Genomic DNA, 26,263 nt, shown 5'->3' on the forward strand with positions numbered 1-26,263 from the left:
TTTTGTCATTTGTTGCCAATCAAAGGTCATCGACTCAGATACTCGAGTAGACGGTTTGGTACGTTGTTTCTGAGAAGTAGATCACGTTTTTGAACCAATCACTAAAGCAACAAATGAGGAGCTCGACTTTGAGTACTCGATTCGCTTATCTTTGAAACCCGGCACAGAATCATTAGGCGAATCATACACACAAACAAAGCGCCGATTTGAGAGTCTTGAGCGGAAGTTTACTCACAATCCTGATTAAAAGTTAAAGTACTCGATTTTGTAAAGGAGTACGTTGAACTGAAATACATGTCACTGGTCCCCGGCACGGAGGCGTATGAATACAAACATATCTTACCACATTACTGCGTCATCAAGGAAGATAGCTCCACAACAAAGCTTAGGGTCTACGGCGGGCCCACCATTCAACCCAAGCTTTTCGACGTACTTATTCGCTTTCACACGTTGCCGTTGCGTTCGTGGCTCTGAATACGTCCCAAATTGTAATATACGACTTCTACGTAGATGAATTGATCTCAGGAGAAAACTCGGTTGAAGAAGTACGCGAGATGATGCATCAAACCATCAGTCTCTTTGCCTGTGGAAACTATCATCTTCGGAAATGGTGTTACGACAACCTAGACGTTCTTTATGATATATCTGAGGCGGGAAACATTGAGACCAAGTTTTCATATACAACCAGTATTGAAAACTGTTGTATCGCAGCACATTATTTGTACTTTATCGTGAAGGTTCGGCAAAACTTTGGTCAACACATCAGCTGATCTTTGGTAAGCACGAACTCCACGTTAATTTCATACGAGTATGTATGTAGAAATATGGTATGTCGAAATGCTAAGCTTCTTCTATTTGCCATTTCCCCGCTCGCTTTCTTTATGCTCGATTAACTTAACGAAAAATTTGCATGCGAAAGCAACAAGAAAGTTATCGAACAAGATTCGCCGCTAGCGTGTATGGTTATTGCTCATAAGACTGGTATAACTCACTATCGTACAAACACATGTAATTTAAGACAGCTCTATTCCCGCCTTGCCAATATATGTCCATTTATACCAGTTGCTTCATCTATTCGCAACTTGCTAACGCTTGGCGAAAAGAGAGAGAGAAGACAAACTGTTCTCTTAGATGACTTAGATGCTCTTTGGTTGTCGCATTTAATCAGCGTGGTGCCGGGCTGTTTGTATCCTAAATCTGTCAACAGTTTGCGTAGCCCCACAGCGCTTCTTGGTGCTGCATAAAGAGCAACAAATTCACCCTCAGTCGTTGAAGCAGCTTTCACCAGTGTTAGCATTAACTACTTCGTAGCAGCAATATTACCGAAGACATTGCTCTGCTCATGCTGCTACTCTGAATTTGAACAGATGAGTAGTGGAGCAGGTAGCGCAAAACGCGCAATCAATTGTATTACTACGCTCCAAGTTACGATTTGTTACTGCTAGTAAACTCTCTGTAGTTGGAGTAGTAGCAGAAAAATTATAATCGGCCGGAGCGCTTCTTTCGAAATTATTTATGTGTACTGCAGCTAGCGCTACTACTCTCACTTTTGTAGCTGCAACTTGAGTAGTGTTCGTTTTTGTTTTCTTGTATCCATTTTGTATGCGTTTTTGCAGAGGTACACTGAAAACATAACGGAAAAATTAGGTATGCCTGTAGGTTGCAGGTATGGTGAATACAAATTAAAATTATCTTTTTTTGTAGTTACTGAACTCTCTACCTGTAAAAAAACGTATGTGAGGGACTAATCTATTGATATCTTAGCTATTTATTTGTAACGATTTTTGAAGTGAAAACTTCTTTAGAATCGTTGGGAGTGATTTGAGGAAAAGTGAAACGAAAAAGCGACCCTCTTGGCTACGAAGCGTTATATTATATGTTGATATAAACGTGATTCGAACCAAGGATTTTGGATCGGAAGCTCACATTGCTAGTCGCTCGGCTACCGCGTCATGCTGTAGGCTTTGGCCTAAAAGTTATTTAGTTACGAAGCGTTATATTATATGTTGATATAAATAATTTTTGTGAGCGTGTAATTCTCAAAAGGTTTATTAGAAAATGCATTGAAAATGTATTGAGTTTGTTGGTTGTGTATGGTTATCTTATCAGCTTAACATCTGATAGATCCTCTATCGGAGGACAACAAATGTTAAACTGATTTTTGGAAATGGGCGGAGTGTTTTAAGGGCTTGGTCCACCTCTGCCACGGGTTGGCCCGGTATTGCAGTACCGCCGGGATTTCGGCCTTGAATAAATACAAGAAGAAATATACTAATACATTTAGCCATGATGCAAAGAATAATGAGATTGCGCCCATCGTGGTCCCGTTACTTTGCGCTCAGCGAATTTGACAACTAGTTACGTGATTTTAGCTCAAGTATGGCCAGATTACCATTTTCGTAACTTGATTTAGCATTTTTTTTGTTATTTTTATTATTTTTTGTCTCGGAGTTTAAGTTCTTTTTTCATGACATTTTCCTAGCTGTTCTAATTAAAATGTCATGTTCATAATTTCGTAAAATATACATTTTTTAATGATTATTTAAATAATTCACTCAGTTTTATTTAGCTTTACTTTTTTTTAACATCTGGTGGCATTGCCCGCGATTGCCGGTGTTGTTAGTGTTCTTCTGCTTTCGGCAGTCAAATCTCTCTCTCGCTACTGCAGAGTTGCCTAGCTTTGGATATAAAAACGCACTAAATGCCCATTTAAAGAAAATAAAACACGAAATTTTTATTGTGTTACTTAAAGAACTTTGTATGCGTGACAAATTGTCTGTAGAATGTGCGTTTTTCTTAAATAAATGTGTTATGCTTATGTACAATTTGATTTATGAGTTGTTTTTGTTAAGCGAAACTCTTTTGTTAAGGGAAAGACTTTTTTGCTATATTTGAAGTTATGTAACTAGATAAGGTACTCTTTTTGTAAAAATGTCAGTATGGTTTCTTTACTATTTTCTGGTATTTTGTTGCTTATTTTTACTATGAATACATATCTTGATGCTCTATGTCTCACTAAGGATTGATGACCGGAAGAAACGATTACTCCTCTATGGTTTCAATTCGCATTCAATAAATTCAAAGGCTTTTTAAAATGTGTAAAAAGGTTTTCAATCTTAAGTAAAGTTGAGAGAGGGGCATTTAATATTTTTGCATAGCCTTAAATGGAGCCAAAAATTAAATTTGCACTTTCAAATTATCAAATTTTATAAGAGTAAAAAAATTTTCATTAGCACTAAAATCTTCTCAGAGATCTGGTCACATTGCCCATGATTGCGGTTATTGTTGATGTTTATGAATATTCGTTTTTTCTTTGAAATGTGCGTTAATAAGAACAAACGGTAACAAACGTTTTAGTGAATATTTACGCAAAAATAAGATAATTCGTGAAAGTGTACTCGTATAAGTGAAAAATAAGAAAACATGAAATGTGCAGTGAAAAATTGTGCTAGTAAGAACCTCAATAAAGCGTGTGATATAAGCTTTTTTATATTTCCAAAGGATGAGGCGCTCTGCATACATATGCTTATAATATTTAATTAAATTAAAGTTAAATGTTTTAAAATGTCTATAGGAATAGGAACTGAGCACCGATCCACGGACTGAGTACACTGCCTCCGCCATCCATCCAGTGGCACCATCCGTTCAAGGCACTTCTCCTGGCGCAACTCCATCAGCACTATTAAAATCCACATTCACACATTGTTCAATCTTATCAGCGGCTGTGCAACAATATTAGACACTATAAGATGTGTAGATCCACGACTTGGTTGAACAATTTAATATGATTTGCAAAATATTTAAGATTTTTCCCACCATTTTTTTAAAATACTAAATTTGATAAGAATCAACTAATTTTCATTAGCACTAAAATCTTCTCAGAGTGACCTTTTACAACATTCTTTCTTTATTAATACAGTTTTTTTTAACTTACAGTTTCGGTAGCTTTAAATTAAAGCACTAAATTTATTGCGAAGAGCAAATGGTTGGCAATACTGCACAACTCAGCAAACGTGACGTCACGTACGCTCTGATGGGCGCAATCTTGTTTCTATCATTCTTGACATTTAGCTTTGGTGAGAAGAGACATAAATTTTTATATGAATACAAGTAGACGAAAATGGAATTTTTTTTTTGAGATTTGCATTGTGGGACATTTCTGATTATTTATTGAAAAGAGTTTTTTTTATTAAAATTTTATTATAGAAGAAAATTGAATTTTTTCCAAGATGAATTCATACACTAAGCTAAGTAAAACGTTTCGTAATTCAATTTTGTGTTGACATCCAAATGTACACGGCTGAAGAAAAAAATAACAAATCAAATTATTGCTAACCACCTTCAATAGATTCGCCTTGATTTTTCATATAAAAATTATACATATCATCACTTGTGACAAGTGTACCCAGTCGGTCGACAGTGTGTGAATCATCTTTACATTCTGCAAGAATACCCCAACCTGCGCAGCGCACAGTAAAATCGACACAAAGCTGAGCGCAGAGCACAATCGTACAAACACACTAACGTACATACATACATATATACGCTCGAATACATTTTCTTACTGTGCTCAGCCAAGGCTGGTAGTCATGCACTGTGGCGATATGAACGCACAAATGCACATACACAGGCACGAACATGAAATCAAACAGCTCGCCGTTGCTTGTTGGCTCTTCTATGTTTGGTTTAGATACTGAAAGTCAGTTTAAGTGAATCGGTATAAATATTTCGTACATTAATTTTTGTGAGCGTGTAATTCTCAAAAGGTTTATTAGAAAATGTATTGAAAATATATTGAGTTTGTTGGTTGTGTATGGTTATCGCTTCTCGGCCTTATGGCTAAGATCAAAGTGTAGCTTAACATCTGATAGATCCTCCATCGGAGGACAACAAATGTTAAACTGATTTTTGGAAATGGGCGGAGTGTTTTAAGGGCTTGGTCCACCTCTGCCACGGGTTGGCCCGGTATTGCAGTACCGCCGGGATTTCGGCCTTGAATAAATACAAGAAGAAATATACTAATACATTTAGCTTTGGTGGGAAGAGACATAAATTTTTATATGAATACAAGTAGACGAAAATGGAAGAAATTTGTAAGTCTGTTTCTTCGGTCCGTTTGGGTATTTTTTTTGACAACATCGAAACCAAAGCATTTGTATCATATTTTAGCTATCATAAGCCACTCGTATCATTTGTTGAAATTGAAAACATTGAGGATGAATAATAATAAAATGAAGAAAATACAATATGAACTTTATAGCAATATTATAATGAACCTATAATTATCCCGCCCCTAATGCTGCTTTCGTCTCATTCTCTCTCAGTTTGTCTTACGGAAGGTTTCACTTCTATCCCGTCTAACCGTTAGACTGGTATTTTTTTTTTATTTATATATGTATATATATAATTTGGAATATGGCGCTATGACACATTCTATGTCAAATCATATATAAATATATTTACATACACATACACATATGTATGTATGTATGTAAGCAAACTAACAAAAAAACATTTCTACTTCAGAATTTTATTTGAATATTTGCTTATTTAAATATTGAGAAAGCAGCAACAGAGTGTCGATGCAAACGAGGCATATTTCCACGAAAGTACAAACAGACAACAGAAATCTAAATTTTTATTGCTTTGGGTTCCCTCGCCCATGATTTAATGGCATTGAATCTTTTTCCAACAACAAAGGATTGCAAATTTTGAATACATATGCTAGCGAAACACTGGAAAAACCTAGGGAAATACTTGGTTTTTACTAATAATGAGGTAATTAGTACGTCTGTAACCTACCTACCTCCAAAAAATTAAAAAAAAACTAAATCGCAGAAATTTTCGGTTTTCTGTAGATTGGCTCCATTATCAGATGTTATTGACACAATTTGACTTAGTTGGATATCATACTTCACTAGCACCAAAAAAATTTCTTTTGCAAGATTTTGCGATGAACTTGCTCCAACTCCTTTTAAGTTCTATCATTCCAATGATACGAGATCTTATCTCTTAACAAATTAAAAATTGTGCACTGATTCCGAAAATGCTTCTAGATAGCCGAGTGGCTCTATCAATTTTAAGAGATATGTACGTACTAGACGTGTTTTATTTCACTTCTTTTATTATGTTGGAGAATAAGTTCATAGCGTTTTTTAATATGTTTTATTTTACCACGATTTGTTTGCTGTTTGTCAAAGGGTGAGTACTCAGTCGATAGAACCCTTTCTTCTCTGCAAAACTATATTAAATGTATTTTTGAGATACTTAATTTTTGAAGTGAAAACTTCTTTAGAATCGTTGGGAGTGATTTGAGAAAAAGTGAAACGAAAAAGCGACACCAAAAAGAAGAAGAAAAAAGATATACGTATATATATGTACTAGCAAACCCGGCCCCCTTCGCTGGGCACACTAAAATAGAATAGATATGGTTTAGAACAGAAAATATATAATTTTCATATTATTTATTTCTTTATTCTTTATTCAAGCGCTTTGGCATAAACAATATTTTTTGTTTTTCTATTTGTTTTTGAGTAAATATAAAATATAAATTGAAAATCAGGAAAAAAGAAGATTGCTTTTAAATTTCAAATCAACGCATATGAATAAACAATCGTCTTTTTTCCTGATCATCCATGAATTTTTCGTTTCAATTTATATGTTTTATAAAGCATTGGAGCTTTTTTAACCATTATCCATTTATATTTTTCAAAAAAAAAAAACGAAAAAAAAATTTTTTTCCACGAACACATAATTTCATTCGGATTTCACATTAAATTCTCAAATTTTGTAAGAAATTATTCACTGTTCCAAAATCCACTCCAAAAAAATTCACAAACAATTTTTACATGTTGCACTTACGTTTTTTCCTTATGGCATCCAAATCAGAAAGAAATATTGACACATTGTAACTCACACTGTCAATTTGACAGTTCAGTTCCGCCCCATGGCTGGTTCAAAAGAACGCTGTACCCGTTGCCAGTGCTCCGAATTACAACCAAACTTTACGAAACCCATTTTCAATACTTACTTAACAATGTGTGTAAGTTTGGTTTAATTCGGTGCAAAGACACAGCGGGTCCACGTTTTGGCATATATTTCGAGACCCTAGTCATCAATAGGTATGAAAATTACCCCGTATTAAAGCACTTATCAACAGCTTTCATTTGATACCCATATTGTACATACACAACCAAAGGTTACCCGGGTCCACGTTTTGACCTATATCTCGAGACCCCAGTCACGGAGCGGCATGAAAAATACTCTGTACTAAAGCATTCACCAACAGCTTCAATTTGATATCCATATTGTACAAACACATTCTATGGTCCACGTTTTGGTCTCTATCTCGAGACCCCAGTCACGGAGCGGCATGAAAAATACTCTGGACTAAAGCATTCACCAACAGCTTCCATTTGATACCCATATTGTACATACATGTCCGAAGGTTACCCGGGTCCACGTTTTGACCTATATCTCGAGACCCTATCTACCAATAGGTATTCAAACTATACGGAAATCATCTTCAATACCTACTTAACAATGTGTGTAAGTTTGGTTTAATTCGGTTCAAAGACACGGCGGGTCCACGTTTTGGCATATATTTCGAGACCCTAGTCATCAATAGGTATGAAAATTACCCCGTATTAAAGCACCCATCAACAGCTTTCATTTGATATCCATATTGTACAAACACATTCTAGGGTCCACGTTTTGGTCTCTATCTCGAGACCCTAGTCACGGAGCGGATGGAATTACCCCGTATTAAAGCACTTATCAGCAGCTTTCATTTGATACCCATATTGTACATACACAACCAAAGGTTACCCGGGTCCACGTTTTGACCTATATCTCGAGACCCCAGTCACGGAGCGGCATGAAAAATACTCTGTACTAAAGCATTCACCAACAGCTTCCATTTGATACCGATATTGTACATACATGTCCGAAGGTTACCCGGGTCCACGTTTTGACCTATATCTCGAGACCCTATCTACCAATAGGTATTCAAACTATACGGAAATCATCTTCAATACCTACTTAACAATGTGTGTAAGTTTGGTTCAATTCGGTTCAAAGACACGGCGGGTCCACGTTTTGACATATATTTCGAGACCCTAGTCATCAATAGGTATGAAAATTACCCCGTATTAAAGCACTTATCAACAGCTTTCATTTGATATCCATATTGTACAAACACATTCTAGGGTCCACGTTTTGGTCTCTATCTCGAGACCCTAGTCACGGAGCGGATGGAAATACTCTGAACTAAAGCATTCACCAACAGCTTCCATTTGATACCCATATTGTACATACACATCCGAAGGTTACCCGGGTTCACGTTTTGACCTATATCTCGAGCCCTATTTCCAAAATAAAAAATATAATTCATGTTACTCGTGGATGATGTAGCTTTCGAATGGTGAAAGAATTTTTAAAATCGGTCCAGTAGTTTTTGAGCCTATTCATTACAACCAAACAAACAAACAACCAAACAAACAAAGTTTTCCTCTTTATAATATTAGTATAGATGTATAGAAAATGCTTCATTACCAGGCACACAGAAGGATGGCGTAAGCAAATTTAAATTTGTGAATTTATATATGTATGTATATATGCGGATATATGTATATATGTTGTGTGTATGTGCATATGTGCCTCGCCACAGCAAAACATACGGTAAAATTTCTCAAGAAATCCAGCGCGCATTCATAGGCACAGCATTGCATGTACAGTAGGGCGGGTCGATTTAAAAATCGCTCATTGCTCTATGAAAATCGTATTCTAGGGATCAAAAAAGAAACTTTGCCGAAGAAACCATACCTCTAAAACGAATTCTGATGTCCCCCAATTTCAAAATATCACCATTTTTGGCCTTTACATGAAAAAATCAGCTAAATGGCTATGTTTTTTCTTTATTTTTATTTATTTATATAGAAAAGAAACTAAAAAGTTCGACCCATATTGGGGGACATCAGAAATCGTTTTAGAGGTATGGTTCCTTCGGCAAAATTTCTTATTTTGATCCCTAGAATATGATTTTCACGGAGCAATGGGCGATTTTTTTGCCTTCCCACAAATCGACCCGGCCTAATGTACAGTAACCTTGAACAGGCAGCTGCGGTTGTCGAGCATTTAGAAACATATATTTACATACATATATGGGTGCAAACATATTTACGAAGCCGCGGGCACTCGACTTGACAAAAATTGCATATTGGCAAATAATTCTACGCGAAATATTCCAATATTGACTATTTTCGAATTGTCGAGAAAATTAGCATATGGGCGGCTCGTTTTATGAATGCAAGTACTTGCTCTTAGAACTATGAGCTCGAATTTATAAATCAATTTTTTGATGATGAGTTTTTGTTGCACAGTACAATAGTTGAAACTGTTCGGCGCCGCCGCGACTGTTCAGCGCTATGGCAACTAGGATGATGGCCGCTACGCCTGCGCCTATTAATGCATTTTGTTCTTGTAGTCGCTAGGAATAGAATTTTAGCTTTGGACGACATACGCATTTACAGGAATAAAGTGAGTGGCCTGTGTGTGCGGTTGTATGTAGATGCATAAGTGTATATTAATAAGCATTGTTTTGCTGGAAGTTCAGAACACAAATATGTATGTACGTACATAGGCTAGGCCATAGTATAGCATACATACATATGTATAAAAAATTCAAACCAAGCGTCCTACGAATGTTTGTGTGTATGTTAGTACGTCTGTGTGTATTGCGTCCGTATTTTTATATTCGTAAATATTTAAATGTTTACCGCAATTATGCCGAAAAATAATGCAGAAAAGTGTCGTGAATATCGACAGAAAAAAACAACAATTGACACGGTATTTCAAAGATATGTTGACAACATCGAAACCAAAGCATTTGTATCATATTTTAGCTATCATAAGCCACTCATATCATTTGTTGAAATTGAAAACATTGAGGATGAATAAAATATGAACTTTATAGCAATATTATAATGAACCTATAATTATCCCGCTCCTAATGCTGCCTTCATCTCATTCTCTCTCAGTTTGTTTTACGGAAGGTTTCACTTCTATCGCGTCTAACCGTTAGACTGGTATTTTTTTTTTTTTTGTAAAACTGCCGGAAGGCTCATCGGCTGGCGCTTCAAAGGTTTCTTACTCTAAAGTAACATCCAACTAGCTGATCCCAATTTCAACATACCACAGCGTATTGACTTGCTCATCGGAATAGGCCTATTTTTTGAATTTCTTAGTGTTGGACAGTTGGCGCCCGGATTTCCTATTCTTCAAAAAACTCTTCTCGGGTGGGTGACATCAGGTGGTGGTCGACAGACTTCTAAGCTTTTGTCATTTGTTGCCAATCAAAGGTCATCGACTCAGATACTCGAGTAGACGGTTTGGTACGTTGTTTCTGAGAAGTAGATCACGTTTTTGAACCAATCACTAAAGCAACAAATGAGGAGCTCGACTTTGAGTACTCGATTCGCTTATCTTTGAAACCCGGCACAGAATCATTAGGCGAATCATACACACAAACAAAGCGCCGATTTGAGAGTCTTGAGCGGAAGTTTACTCACAATCCTGATTAAAAGTTAAAGTACTCGATTTTGTAAAGGAGTACGTTGAACTGAAACACATGTCACTGGTCCCCGGCACGGAGGCGTATGAATATAAATATATCTTACCACATTACTGCGTCATCAAGGTAGATAGCTCCACAACAAAGCTTAGGGTCTACGGCGGGCCCACCATTCAACCCAAGCTTTTCGACGTACTTATTCGCTTTCACACGTTGCCGTTGCGTTCGTGGCTCTGAATACGTTCCAAATTGTAATATGCGACTTCTACGTAGATGAATTGATCTCAGGAGAAAACTCGGTTGAAGAAGTACGCGAGATGATGCATCAAACCATCAGTCTCTTTGCCTGTGGAAACTATCATCTTCGGAAATGGTGTTACGACAACCTACACGTTCTTTATGATATATCTGAGGCGGGAAACATTGAGACCAAGTTTTCATATACAACCAGTATTGAAAACTGTTGTGTCGCAGCACATTATTTGTACTTTATCGTGAAGGTTCGGCAAAACTTTGGTCAACACATCAGCTGATCTTTGGTAAGCACGAACTCCACGTTAATTTCATACGAGTATGTATGTAGAAATATGGTATGTCGAAATGCTAAGCTTCTTCTATTTGCCATTTCCCCGCTCGCTTTCTTTATGCTCGATTAACTCAACGAAAAATTTGCATGCGAAAGCAACAAGAAAGTTATCGAACAAGATTCGCCGCTAGCGTGTATGGTTATTGCTCATAAGACTGGTATAACTCACTATCGTACAAACACATGTAATTTAAGACAGCTCTATTCCCGCCTTGCCAATATATGTCCATTTATACCAGTTGCTTCATCTATTCGCAACTTGCTAACGCTTGGCGAAAAGAGAGAGAGAAGACAAACTGTTCTCTTAGATGACTTAGATGCTCTTTGGTTGTCGCATTTAATCAGCGTGGTGCCGGGCTGTTTGTATCCTAAATCTGTCAACAGTTTGCGTAGCCCCACAGCGCTTCTTGGTGCTGCATAAAGAGCAACAAATTCACCCTCAGTCGTTGAAGCAGCTTTCACCAGTGTTAGCATTAACTACTTCGTAGCAGCAATATTACCGAAGACATTGCTCTGCTCATGCTGCTACTCTGAATTTGAACAGATGAGTAGTGGAGCAGGCAGCGCAAAACGCGCAATCAATTGTATTACTCCGCTCCAAGTTACGATTTGTTACTGCTAGTAAACTCTCTGTAGTTGGAGTAGTAGCAGAAAAATTAGAATCGGCCGGAGCGCTTCTTTCGAAATTATTTATGTGTACTGCAGCTAGCGCTACTACTCTCACTTTTGTAGCTGCAACTTGAGTAGTGTTCGTTTTTGTTTTCTTGTATCCATTTTGTATGCGTTTTTGCGGAGGTACACTGAAAACATAACGGAAAAATTAGGTATGCCTGTAGGTTGCAGGTATGGTGAATACAAATTAAAATTATCTTTTTTTGTAGTTACTGAACTCTCTACCTGTAAAAAAACGTATGTGAGGGACTAATCTATTGATATCTTAGCTATTTATTTGTAACGATTTATTATTTATATATGTATATATATAATTTGGAATATGGCGCTATGACACATTCTATGTCAAATCATATATAAATATATTTACATACACATACATATTAGAGTGAGAGCCCGCGACGCCCAGACCTTCGTTAAATTATAAAAGTTGGAAATTTTTCTATATACGTCTCCTATACAGGTATAAGCAAACCCAGATTATTAAACCTGGGTCGCGGTGGCTTTGGCAGGTAACAGGTAGTAAAGGTGAGTAAAATTGAGTCTCAAATTTGTAATAGTATAAAGCTTAGTTTTTATACATTTCAACTTACAATCATATCAGAAACTGCCTCGTCCATGGGCGGACACTTAGGGCGGTAACAACCCCTCCCCAGACACCCTAACATTCTAATTATTTATAAATCTACTTTCGTCATAGTATAAAATCTAATTTTTATATATGTTATTCAGAGATCTATAAAAATAATGTTTTCACAATCCCCAGACAGTTTCGATGGTTCCCCTATCTTCCCAGACATAATGAAGTCCACTCCAGGCGTGAGCGCGATGAATATATATGTACGTTGGCGCGAGTGAAATAGTGCGATCTGTTCTCTAAATTTATCAAGAAAATTCATTATATACATTTATAACAGATAAAAAAAGTAAATTTTTAAACGAGAACGCAGAAAAATTTTCATATTAACAAATTATTAAATCAACAATACAATAATGCGATTTTTATTGAGTCAAGTGGAGATCTACGAAAGTTGTAAATATCAATAGAAAATTTTTTCTAGTATTGTGCAGAAAAAAATACGAAAAATCGACAGCTGATGGTAAAATTCTAGAAGTTTAAAGTTAAGAAGATAAATTTGTATGCATGTTATATTAGTTTTACTGTAAGGAGAGAGAATAATTTAGATCGTAATTGAACCAATCGAAAAAGATTTCAATTATATTTATAATTATAGCCATTACAATACAAAGTAAAAATATAATGTGTCAAACATTATTATTAAATCAAAAAAAATATTTAATCAACTTCATCGTCCTCGTCGGTATCTCGATTATCTTCATCACCGCTACTCCATTCTGCGGATTTGTCCTCATGAATGTCATCGTCTTCATCAGCTTCTGTAATAATTAAAGCAAGTTAGAATAATTATGAATGGTTGATAATTTCTTCATAAACAGTGAACATTATAACATACCTGACAAAGTTTGTAGAGAATCACTGACATAAGTAGGTAGCTGATCTCCTTCAAACCATTTAAAATGGTATTGATCATTTTCCAGTACCCAGCCATTATTTTCAGGTTTATGTGAAGTAGGTTTTCTTAAGTGAGCATTGTTCCAAATCGTACAAATATAATTAGCTCGTAAAAAATGCTGTAGTAGCTCATTTTCACAAGGTGGTAAACTGCTAGCATCAAAGTTTCTCAATTTTTTTCGATTGAAAGCCTCATTAATGTCGGAAACTTTGTATGAGTCTATAAACATCTGAACTCTTATGACGAGAACACTTTATGCTTTTTTTCCGCTTCTGATTACACCCACCGAGAAGAGTTGAATAAAAGTCCAATAAGGGTTCTGGTATAGAGACTTCTCCTGTTATCAAATGTTGCGCTGTTATATTTTTAGAAGGTAATTTATTTTTTTCAATTTTCAGAATTAGTTTCCTTAAAAGTAATGCGGACTTCTGTAAAATATTTTCTGTGTGTAAGCTGTCGAGGACTGTTGCATCTATTGATTGTAAATATTTAGGTGCGACAATTTTTTTATTTCGAATAGTAAAAAATTGTATATCTTCAGAATATACTTTCATAATTTTTTCTTCGAGATGGTGTGCTGTGAAAACGAAGTTCATTTCAACGGAATTATCTTGATAAATTTTTTCCAATGACTCTTTATACAGTTCATGTAAATATATTAAAAAATAACATCGTCCCTTTTTAATAATATCTTCTTCGATAATGCTGCCAATTTCGTCAAAAACTTGTCTGTGATACTCTCGATTGTAATGCCAATGACTTTTACTAGATGATTTTTTTTTAGACGACACATCATTGTTAAAATGAACTCGACAATCAGTATGATAATATATTTTTGGAGCAGAGTAATTATTCAATGTAGTTGAAAACTCGTTATATTCTTCTAAACCTTCAATGTTAGAAAAAATACTACCTTTAAATTGGTTTGTTTCAGCTGCATGAAGTGGAAGCATTTTTGAGCGCACTTTCTTCTTCTGTTTATTACAAAATATACAAACAATCGGAGAGTCATTACTACTGACAAAATTTTCGGGTTGAGTATTTACGTCCTCAATTACATTGTTTACTTCAGTAACATCTGGTGTACTAATGTCACCATTTTTTTGATAACTTGTCGATTGTAAGACCTCTGATTCACTAGCTAAAGTCGATTGTGAAATTGTTGAAGGTTCTGTATGTTGAGGCGGTAAATGAGATTGTTCTGTGGAGGTTGAATATAAATTTTGTTCTGATGATGTTGGAGATTTTGTTGCGAGTTCGGTAGTGAACTCAGGTACTATCGGTGTATCTGGAGATAAATTGTCTACACTAATCGACTCTTTGTTTACTCTTTTTTTCTTTTTTAAATCTGCAGGCTCCGAATTGTAGTACTGTTTATTAGCCTGTGAATGTTTTATGGCATTCCCGGTGATAACCTCCATCTGTATATTCATCAGGCAAAATAACATTCGCATATTTAAGGTTGTGTTTTTTTCTGACTTTCAAAACAGTTCGGCACTTCTTTAATGTCTCTTCAGAAAGCAATATTAATTTCCCCTCACTTTTCTTACAAATAAAACAACTTAATTTGTTCCTCCGTTTCCATGACAACACTTTATCACAACTAGACCACTTATTTTATAATAAATTTTGCAAATAAATTATTAAACGCTTGCTGTACGTATAACAGTTCACACTACATAATATACAATACGGAGTATTATACAGAGTATAAGACAGCTGATGCGCAGAAAAAGATCGCCGTAGACCAATCGCGCTATTTCACTCGCACCAACGTACATATATATTCATCGCGCTCACGCCTGGAGTGGACTTCATTATGTCTGGGAAGATAGGGGAACCATCGAAACTGTCTGGGGATTGTGAAAACATTATTTTTATAGATCTCTGAATAACATATATAAAAACTAGATTTTATACTATGACGAAAGTAGATTTATAAATAATTAGAATGTTAGGGTGTCTGGGGAGGGGTTGTTACCGCCCTAAGTGTCCGCCAATGGACGAGGCAGTTTCTGATATGATTGTAAGTTGAAATGTATAAAAACTAAGCTTTATACTATTACAAATTTGAGACTCAATTTTACTCACCTTTACTACCTGTTACCTGCCAAAGCCACCGCGACCCAGGTTTAATAATCTGGGTTTGCTTATACCTGTATAGGAGACGTTTATAGAAAAATTTCCAACTTTTATAATTTAACGAAGGTCTGGGCGTCGCGGGCTCTTAGTCTATATATGTATGTATGTATATAAGCAAACTAACAAAAAAACATTTCTACTTCAGAATTTTATTTGAATATTTGCTTATTTAAATATTGAGAAAGCAGCAACAGAGTGTCAATGCAAACGAGGCATATTTCCACGAAAGTACAAACAGACAACAGAAATCTAAATTTTTATTGTTATGGTTTCCCTCGCCCATGATTTCATGGCATTGAATCTTTTTCCAACAACAAAGGATTGCAAATTTTGAATACATATGCTAGCGAAACACTGGAAAAACCTAGGGAAATACTTGGTTTTTACTAATAATGAGGTAATTAGCACGTCTGTAACCTACCTACCTCCAAAAAATTAAAAAAAAACTAAATCGCAGAAATTTTCGGTTTTCTGTAGATTGGCTCCATTATCAGATGTTATTGACACAATTTGACTTAGTTGGATATCATACTTCACTAGCACCAAAAAAATTTCTTTTGCAAGATTTTGCGATGAACTTGCTCCAACTCCTTTTAAGTTCTATCATTCCAATGATACGAGATCTTATCTCTTAACAAATTAAAAATTGTGCACTGATTCCGAAAATGCTTCTAGATAGCCGAGTGGCTCTATCAATTTTAAGAGATATGTACGTACTAGACGTGTTTTATTTCACTTCTTTTATTATGTTGGAGAATAAGTTCATAGCGTTTTTTAATATGTTTTATTTTACCACGATTTGTTTGCTGTTTGTCAAAGGGTGAGTACTCAGTCGATAGAACCATTTCTTCTCTGCAAAACTATATTAAATGTATTTTTGAGATACTTAATTTTTGAAGTGAAAACTTCTTTAGAATCGTTGGGAGTGATTTGAGAAAAAGTGAAACGAAAAAGCGACACCAAAAAGAAGAAGAAAAAAGATATACGTATATATATGTACTAGCAAACCCGGCCCCCTTCGCTGGGCACACTAAAATAGAATAGATATGGTTTAGAACAGAAAATATATGATTTTCATATTATTTATTTCTTTATTCTTTATTCAAGCGCTTTGGCATAAACAATATTTTTTGTTTTTCTATTTGTTTTTGAGTAAATATAAAATATAAATTGAAAATCAGGAAAAAAGAAGATTGCTTTTAAATTTCAAATCAACGCATATGAATAAACAATCGTCTTTTTTCCTGATCATCCATGAATTTTTCGTTTCAATTTATATGTTTTATAAAGCATTGGAGCTTTTTTAACCATTATCCATTTATATTTTTCAAAAAAAAAAAAAACGGAAAAAAATTTTTTTTCCACGAACACATAATTTCATTCGGATTTCACATTAAATTCTCAAATTTTGTAAGAAATTATTCACTGTTCCAAAATCCACTCCAAAAAAATTCACAAACAATTTTTACATGTTGCACTTACGTTTTTTCCTTATGGCATCCAAATCAGAAAGAAATATTGACACATTGTAACTCACACTGTCAATTTGACAGTTCAGTTCCGCCCCATGGCTGGTTCAAAAGAACGCTGTACCCGTTGCCAGTGCTCCGAATTACAACCAAACTTTACGAAACCCATTTTCATTACTTACTTAACAATGTGTGTAAGTTTGGTTTAATTCGGTGCAAAGACACGGCGGGTCCACGTTTTGGCATATATTTCGAGACCCTAGTCATCAATAGGTATGAAAATTACCCCGTATTAAAGCACTTATCAACAGCTTTCATTTGATACCCATATTGTACATACACAACCAAAGGTTACCCGGGTCCACGTTTTGACCTATATCTCGAGACCCCAGTCACGGAGCGGCATGAAAAATACTCTGTACTAAAGCATTCACCAACAGCTTCAATTTGATATCCATATTGTACAAACACATTCTATGGTCCACGTTTTGGTCTCTATCTCGAGACCCTAGTCACGGAGCGGCATGAAAAATACTCTGTACTAAAGCATTCATCAACAGCTTCCATTTGATACCCATATTGTACATACACATCCGAAGGTTACCCGGGTCCACGTTTTGACCTATATCTCGAGCCCTATTTCCAAAAGAAAATATAATCCATGTTACTCGTGGATGATGTAGCTTTCGAATGGTTAAAGAATTTTTAAAATCGGTCCAGTAGTTTTTGAGCCTATTCATTACAACCAAACAAACAAACAACCAAACAAACAAAGTTTTCCTCTTTATAATATTAGTATAGATGTATAGAAAATGCTTCATTACCAGGCACACAGAAGGATGGCATAAGCAAATTTAAATTTGTGAATTTATATATGTATGTATATATGCGGATATATGTATATATGTTGTGTGTATGTGCATATGTGCCTCGCCACAGCAAAACATACGGTAAAATTTCTCAAGAAATCCAGCGCGCATTCATAGGCACAGCATTGCATGTACAGTAGGGCGGGTCGATTTAAAAATCGCTCATTGCTCTATGAAAATCGTATTCTAGGGATCAAAATAAGAAACTTTGCCGAAGGAACCATACCTCTAAAACGAATTCTGATGTCCCCCAATTTCAAAATATCACCATTTTTGGCCTTTACATGAAAAAATCAGCTAATGGCTATGTTTTTTCTTTATTTTTATTTATTTATATAGAAAAGAAACTAAAAAGTTCGACCCATATTGGGGGACATCAGAAATCGTTTTAGAGGTATGGTTCCTTCGGCAAAATTTCTTATTCTGTTCCCTAGAATATGATTTTCACAGAGCAATGGGCGATTTTTTTGCCTTCCCACAAATCGACCCGGCCTAATGTACAGTAACCTTGAACAGGCAGCTGCGGTTGTCGAGCATTTAGAAACATATATTTACATACATATATGGGTGCAAACATATTTAAGGAGCCGCGGGCACTCGACTTGACAAAAATTGAATATTGGCAAATAATTCTACGCGAAATATTCCAATATTGACTATTTTCGAATTGTCGAGAAAATTAGCATATGGGCGGCTCGTTTTATGAATGCAAGTACTTGCTCTTAGAACTATGAGCTCGAATTTATAAATCAATTTTTTGATGATGAGTTTTTGTTGCACAGTACAATAGTTGAAACTGTTCGGCGCCGCCGCGACTGTTCAGCGCTATGGCAACTAGGATGATGGCCACTACGCCTGCGCCTATTAATGCATTTTGTTCTTGTAGTCGCTAGGCATAGAATTTTAGCTTTGGACGACATACGCATTTACAGGAATAAAGTGAGTGGCCTGTGTGTGCGGTTGTATGTAGATGCATAAGTGTATATTAATAAGCATTGTTTTGCTGGAAGTTCAGAACACAAATATGTATGTACGTACATAGGCTAGGCCATAGTATAGCATACATACATATGTATAAAAAATTCAAACCAAGCGTCCTACGAATGTTTGTGTGTATGTTAGTACGTCTGTGTGTATTGCGTCCGTATTTTTATATTCGTAAATATTTAAATGTTTACCGCAATTATGCCGAAAAATAATGCAGAAAAGTGTCGTGAATATCGACAGAAAAAAACAACAATTGACACGGTATTTCAACGGTATTTCAAAGATGTTGACAACATCGAAACCAAAGCATTTGTATCATATTTTAGCTATCATAAGCCACTCATATCATTTGTTGAAATTGAAAACATTGAGGATGAATAAAATATGAACTTTATAGCAATATTATAATGAACCTATAATTATCCCGCTCCTAATGCTGCCTTCATCTCATTCTCTCTCAGTTTGTTTTACGGAAGGTTTCACTTCTATCGCGTCTAACCGTTAGACTGGTATTTTTTTTTTTTTTTTGTAAAACTGCCGGAAGGCTCATCGGCTGGCGCTTCAAAGGTTTCTTACTCTAAAGTAACATCCAACTAGCTGATCCCAATTTCAACATACCACAGCGTATTGACTTGCTCATCGGAATAGGCCTATTTTTTGAATTTCTTAGTGTTGGACAGTTGGCGCCCGGATTTCCTATTCTTCAAAAAACTCTTCTCGGGTGGGTGACATCAGGTGGTGGTCGACAGACTTCTAAGCTTTAGTCATTTGTTGCCAATCAAAGTCATCGACTCAGATACTCAAGTAGACGGTTTGGTACGTTGTTTCTGAGAAGTAGATCACGTTTTTGAACCAATCACTAAAGCAACAAATGAGGAGCTCGACTTTGAGTACTCGATTCGCTTATCTTTGAAACCCGGCACAGAATCATTAGGCGAATCATACACACAAACAAAGCGCCGATTTGAGAGTCTTGAGCGGAAGTTTACTCACAATCCTGATTAAAAGTTAAAGTACTCGATTTTGTAAAGGAGTACGTTGAACTGAAACACATGTCACTGGTCCCCGGCACGGAGGCGTATGAATATAAATATATCTTACCACATTACTGCGTCATCAAGGTAGATAGCTCCACAACAAAGCTTAGGGTCTACGGCGGGCCCACCATTCAACCCAAGCTTTTCGACGTACTTATTCGCTTTCACACGTTGCCGTTGCGTTAGTGGCTCTGAATACGTTCCAAATTGTAATATGCGACTTCTACGTAGATGAATTGATCTCAGGAGAAAACTCGGTTGAAGAAGTACGCGAGATGATGCATCAAACCATCAGTCTCTTTGCCTGTGGAAACTATCATCTTCGGAAATGGTGTTACGACAACCTAGACGTTCTTTATGATATATCTGAGGCGGGAAACATTGAGACCAAGTTTTCATATACAACCAGTATTGAAAACTGTTGTGTCGCAGCACATTATTTGTACTTTATCGTGAAGGTTCGGCAAAACTTTGGTCAACACATCAGCTGATCTTTGGTAAGCACGAACTCCACGTTAATTTCATACGAGTATGTATGTAGAAATATGGTATGTCGAAATGCTAAGCTTCTTCTATTTGCCATTTCCCCGCTCGCTTTCTTTATGCTCGATTAACTTAACGAAAAATTTGCATGCGAAAGCAACAAGAAAGTTATCGAACAAGATTCGCCGCTAGCGTGTATGGTTATTGCTCATAAGACTGGTATAACTCACTATCGTACAAACACATGTAATTTAAGACAGCTCTATTCCCGCCTTGCCAATATATGTCCATTTATACCAGTTGCTTCATCTATTCGCAACTTGCTAACGCTTGGCGAAAAGAGAGAGAGAAGACAAACTGTTCTCTTAGATGACTTAGATGCTCTTTGGTTGTCGCATTTAATCAGCGTGGTGCCGGGCTGTTTGTATCCTAAATCTGTCAACAGTTTGCGTAGCCCCACAGCGCTTCTTGGTGCTGCATAAAGAGCAACAAATTCACCCTCAGTCGTTGAAGCAGCTTTCACCAGTGTTAGCATTAACTACTTCGTAGCAGCAATATTACCGAAGACATTGCTCTGCTCATGCTGCTACTCTGAATTTGAACAGATGAGTAGTGGAGCAGGCAGCGCAAAACGCGCAATCAATTGTATTACTCCGCTCCAAGTTACGATTTGTTACTGCTAGTAAACTCTCTGTAGTTGGAGTAGTAGCAGAAAAATTATAATCGGCCGGAGCGCTTCTTTCGAAATTATTTATGTGTACTGCAGCTAGCGCTACTACTCTCACTTTTGTAGCTGCAACTTGAGTAGTGTTCGTTTTTGTTTTCTTGTATCCATTTTGTATGCGTTTTTGCGGAGGTACACTGAAAACATAACGGAAAAATTAGGTATGCCTGTAGGTTGCAGGTATGGTGAATACAAATTAAAATTATCTTTTTTTGTAATTACTGAACTCTCTACCTGTAAAAAAACGTATGTGAGGGACTAATCTATTGATATCTTAGCTATTTATTTGTAACGATTTATTATTTATATATGTATATATATAATTTGGAATATGGCGCTATGACACATTCTATGTCAAATCATATATAAATATATTTACATACACATACATATATGTATGTATGTATATAAGCAAACTAACAAAAAAACATTTCTACTTCAGAATTTTATTTGAATATTTGCTTATTTAAATATTGAGAAAGCAGCAACAGAGTGTCAATGCAAACGAGGCATATTTCCACGAAAGTACAAACAGACAACAGAAATCTAAATTTTTATTGTTATGGTTTCCCTCGCCCATGATTTAATGGCATTGAATCTTTTTCCAACAACAAAGGATTGCAAATTTTGAATACATATGCTAGCGAAACACTGGAAAAACCTAGGGAAATACTGGGTTTTTACTAATAATGAGGTAATTAGTACGTCTGTAACCTACCTACCTCCAAAAAATTAAAAAAAAACTAAATCGCAGAAATTTTCGGTTTTCTGTAGATTGGCTCCATTATCAGATGTTATTGACACAATTTGACTTAGTTGGATATCATACTTCACTAGCACCAAAAAAATTTCTTTTGCAAGATTTTGCGATGAACTTGCTCCAACTCCTTTTAAGTTCTATCATTCCAATGATACGAGATCTTATCTCTTAACAAATTAAAAATTGTGCACTGATTCCGAAAATGCTTCTAGATAGCCGAGTGGCTCTATCAATTTTAAGAGATATGTACGTACTAGACGTGTTTTATTTCACTTCTTTTATTATGTTGGAGAATAAGTTCATAGCGTTTTTTAATATGTTTTATTTTACCACGATTTGTTTGCTGTTTGTCAAAGGGTGAGTACTCAGTCGATAGAACCCTTTCTTCTCTGCAAAACTATATTAAATGTATTTTTGAGATACTTAATTTTTGAAGTGAAAACTTCTTTAGAATCGTTGGGAGTGATTTGAGAAAAAGTGAAACGAAAAAGCGACACCAAAAAGAAGAAGAAAAAAAATATACGTATATATATGTACTAGCAAACCCGGCCCCCTTCGCTGGGCACACTAAAATAGAATAGATATGGTTTAGAACAGAAAATATATGATTTTCATATTATTTATTTCTTTATTCTTTATTCAAGCGCTTTGGCATAAACAATATTTTTTGTTTTTCTATTTGTTTTTGAGTAAATATAAAATATAAATTGAAAATCAGGAAAAAAGAAGATTGCTTTTAAATTTCAAATCAACGCATATGAATAAACAATCGTCTTTTTTCCTGATCATCCATGAATTTTTCGTTTCAATTTATATGTTTTATAAAGCATTGGAGCTTTTTTAACCATTATCCATTTATATTTTTCAAAAAAAAAAAAACGAAAAAAAATTTTTTTCCACGAACACATAATTTCATTGGATTTCACATTAAATTCTCAAATTTCGTAAGAAATTATTCACTGTTCCAAAATCCACTCCAAAAAAATTCACAAACAATTTTTACATGTTGCACTTACGTTTTTTCCTTATGGCATCCAAATCAGAAAGAAATATTGACACATTGTAACTCACACTGTCAATTTGACAGTTCAGTTCCGCCCCATGGCTGGTTCAAAAGAACGCTGTACCCGTTGCCAGTGCTCCGAATTACAACCAAACTTTACGAAACCCATTTTCAATACTTACTTAACAATGTGTGTAAGTTTGGTTTAATTCGGTGCAAAGACACGGCGGGTCCACGTTTTGGCATATATTTCGAGACCCTAGTCATCAATAGGTATGAAAATTACCCCGTATTAAAGCACTTATCAACAGCTTTCATTTGATACCCATATTGTACATACACAACCAAAGGTTACCCGGGTCCACGTTTTGACCTATATCTCGAGACCCCAGTCACGGAGCGGCATGAAAAATACTCTGTACTAAAGCATTCACCAACAGCTTCCATTTGATACCCATATTGTACATACATGTCCGAAGGTTACCCGGGTCCACGTTTTGACCTATATCTCGAGACCCTATCTACCAATAGGTATTCAAACTATACGGAAATCATCTTCAATACCTACTTAACAATGTGTGTAAGTTTGGTTTAATTCGGTTCAAAGACACGGCGGGTCCATGTTTTGGCATATATTTCGAGACCCTAGTCATCAATAGGTATGAAAATTACCCCGTATTAAAGCACTTATCAACAGCTTTCATTTGATACCCATATTGTACATACACAACCAAAGGTTACCCGGGTCCACGTTTTGACCTATATCTCGAGACCACAGTCACGGAGCGGCATGAAAAATACTCTGTACTAAAGCATTCACCAACAGCTTCAATTTGATATCCATATTGTACAAACACATTCTAGGGTCCACGTTTTGGTCTCTATCTCGAGACCCTAGTCACGGAGCGGATGGAAATACTCTGAACTAAAGCATTCACCAACAGCTTCCATTTGATACCCATATTGTACATACACATCCGAAGGTTACCCGGGTTCACGTTTTGACCTATGTCTCGAGCCCTATTTCCAAAATAAAATATAATCCATGTTACTCGTGGATGATGTAGCTTTCGAATGGTGAAAGAATTTTTAAAATCGGTCCAGTAGTTTTTGAGCCTATTCATTACAACCAAACAAACAAACAACCAAACAAACAAAGTTTTCCTCTTTATAATATTAGTATAGATGTATAGAAAATGCTTCATTACCAGGCACACAGAAGGATGGCATAAGCAAATTTAAATTTGTGAATTTATATATGTATGTATATATGCGGATATATGTATATATGTTGTGTGTATGTGCATATGTGCCTCGCCACAGCAAAACATACGGTAAAATTTCTCAAGAAATCCAGCGCGCATTCATAGGCACAGCATTGCATGTACAGTAGGGCGGGTCGATTTAAAAATCGCTCATTGCTCTATGAAAATCGTATTCTAGGGATCAAAATAAGAAACTTTGCCGAAGGAACCATACCTCTAAAACGAATTCTGATGTCCCCCAATTTCAAAATATCACCATTTTTGGCCTTTACATGAAAAAATCAGCTAAATGGCTATGTTTTTTCTTTATTTTTATTTATTTATATAGAAAAGAAACTAAAAAGTTCGACCCATATTGGGGGACATCAGAAATCGTTTTAGAGGTATGGTTCCTTCGGCAAAATTTCTTATTGTGATCCCTAGAATATGATTTTCACAGAGCAATGGGCGATTTTTTTGCCTTCCCACAAATCGACCCGGCCTAATGTACAGTAACCTTGAACAGGCAGCTGCGGTTGTCGAGCATTTAGAAACATATATTTACATACATATATGGGTGCAAACATATTTACGGAGCCGCGGGCACTCGACTTGACAAAAATTGAATATTGGCAAATAATTCTACGCGAAATATTCCAATATTGACTATTTTCGAATTGTCGAGAAAATTAGCATATGGGCGGCTCGTTTTATGAATGCAAGTACTTGCTCTTAGAACTATGAGCTCGAATTTATATATCAATTTTTTGATGATGAGTTTTTGTTGCACAGTACAATAGTTGAAACTGTTCGGCGCCGCCGCGACTGTTCAGCGCTATGGCAACTAGGATGATGGCCGCTGCGCCTGCGCCTATTAATGCATTTTGTTCTTGTAGTCGCTAGGCATAGAATTTTAGCTTTGGACGACATACGCATTTACAGGAATAAAGTGAGTGGCCTGTGTGTGCGGTTGTATGTAGATGCATAAGTGTATATTAATAAGCATTGTTTTGCTGGAAGTTCAGAACACAAATATGTATGTACGTACATAGGCTAGGCCATAGTATAGCATACATACATATGTATAAAAAATTCAAACCAAGCGTCCTACGAATGCTTGTGTGTATGTTAGTACGTCTGTGTGTATTGCGTCCGTATTTTTATATTCGTAAATATTTAAATGTTTACCGCAATTATGCCGAAAAATAATGCAGAAAAGTGTCGTGAATATCGACAGAAAAAACAACAATTGACACGGTATTTCAAAGATATGTTGACAACATCGAAACCAAAGCATTTGTATCATATTTTAGCTATCATAAGCCACTCATATCATTTGTTGAAATTGAAAACATTGAGGATGAATAAAATATGAACTTTATAGCAATATTATAATGAACCTATAATTATCCCGCTCCTAATGCTGCCTTCATCTCATTCTCTCTCAGTTTGTTTTACGGAAGGTTTCACTTCTATCGCGTCTAACCGTTAGACTGGTATTTTTTTTTTTTTTTGTAAAACTGCCGGAAGGCTCATCGGCTGGCGCTTCAAAGGTTTCTTACTCTAAAGTAACATCCAACTAGCTGATCCCAATTTCAACATACCACAGCGTATTGACTTGCTCATCGGAATAGGCCTATTTTTTGAATTTCTTAGTGTTGGACAGTTGGCGCCCGGATTTCCTATTCTTCAAAAAACTCTTCTCGGGTGGGTGACATCAGGTGGTGGACGACAGACTTCTAAGCTTTTGTCATTTGTTGCCAATCAAAGGTCATCGACTCAGATACTCGAGTAGACGGTTTGGTACGTTGTTTCTGAGAAGTAGATCACGTTTTTGAACCAATCACTAAAGCAACAAATGAGGAGCTCGACTTTGAGTACTCGATTCGCTTATCTTTGAAACCCGGCACAGAATCATTAGGCGAATCATACACACAAACAAAGCGCCGATTTGAGAGTCTTGAGCGGAAGTTTACTCACAATCCTGATTAAAAGTTAAAGTACTCGATTTTGTAAAGGAGTACGTTGAACTGAAATACATGTCACTGGTCCCCGGCACGGAGGCGTATGAATACAAACATATCTTACCACATTACTGCGTCATCAAGGAAGATAGCTCCACAACAAAGCTTAGGGTCTACGGCGGGCCCACCATTCAACCCAAGCTTTTCGACGTACTTAT

At 36.1% G+C, this 26,263-nt stretch overlaps 2 pseudogenes; both read left to right on the top strand.

Annotated features, from left to right (window-relative positions):
• The first annotated feature begins 2,079 nt into the window (after positions 1-2,079).
• On the top strand, positions 2,080-2,254 carry LOC129251004 (U2 spliceosomal RNA; annotated as a pseudogene).
• Positions 2,255-4,819: 2,565 nt separating this feature from the next.
• Positions 4,820-5,001, top strand: LOC129250901 (U2 spliceosomal RNA; annotated as a pseudogene).
• The last annotated feature ends 21,262 nt before the right edge of the window (positions 5,002-26,263 follow it).

This window comes from Anastrepha obliqua, chromosome 6, assembly GCF_027943255.1.
Source record: "Anastrepha obliqua isolate idAnaObli1 chromosome 6, idAnaObli1_1.0, whole genome shotgun sequence".
In the NCBI taxonomy this organism is placed as follows: domain Eukaryota; kingdom Metazoa; phylum Arthropoda; class Insecta; order Diptera; family Tephritidae; genus Anastrepha; species Anastrepha obliqua.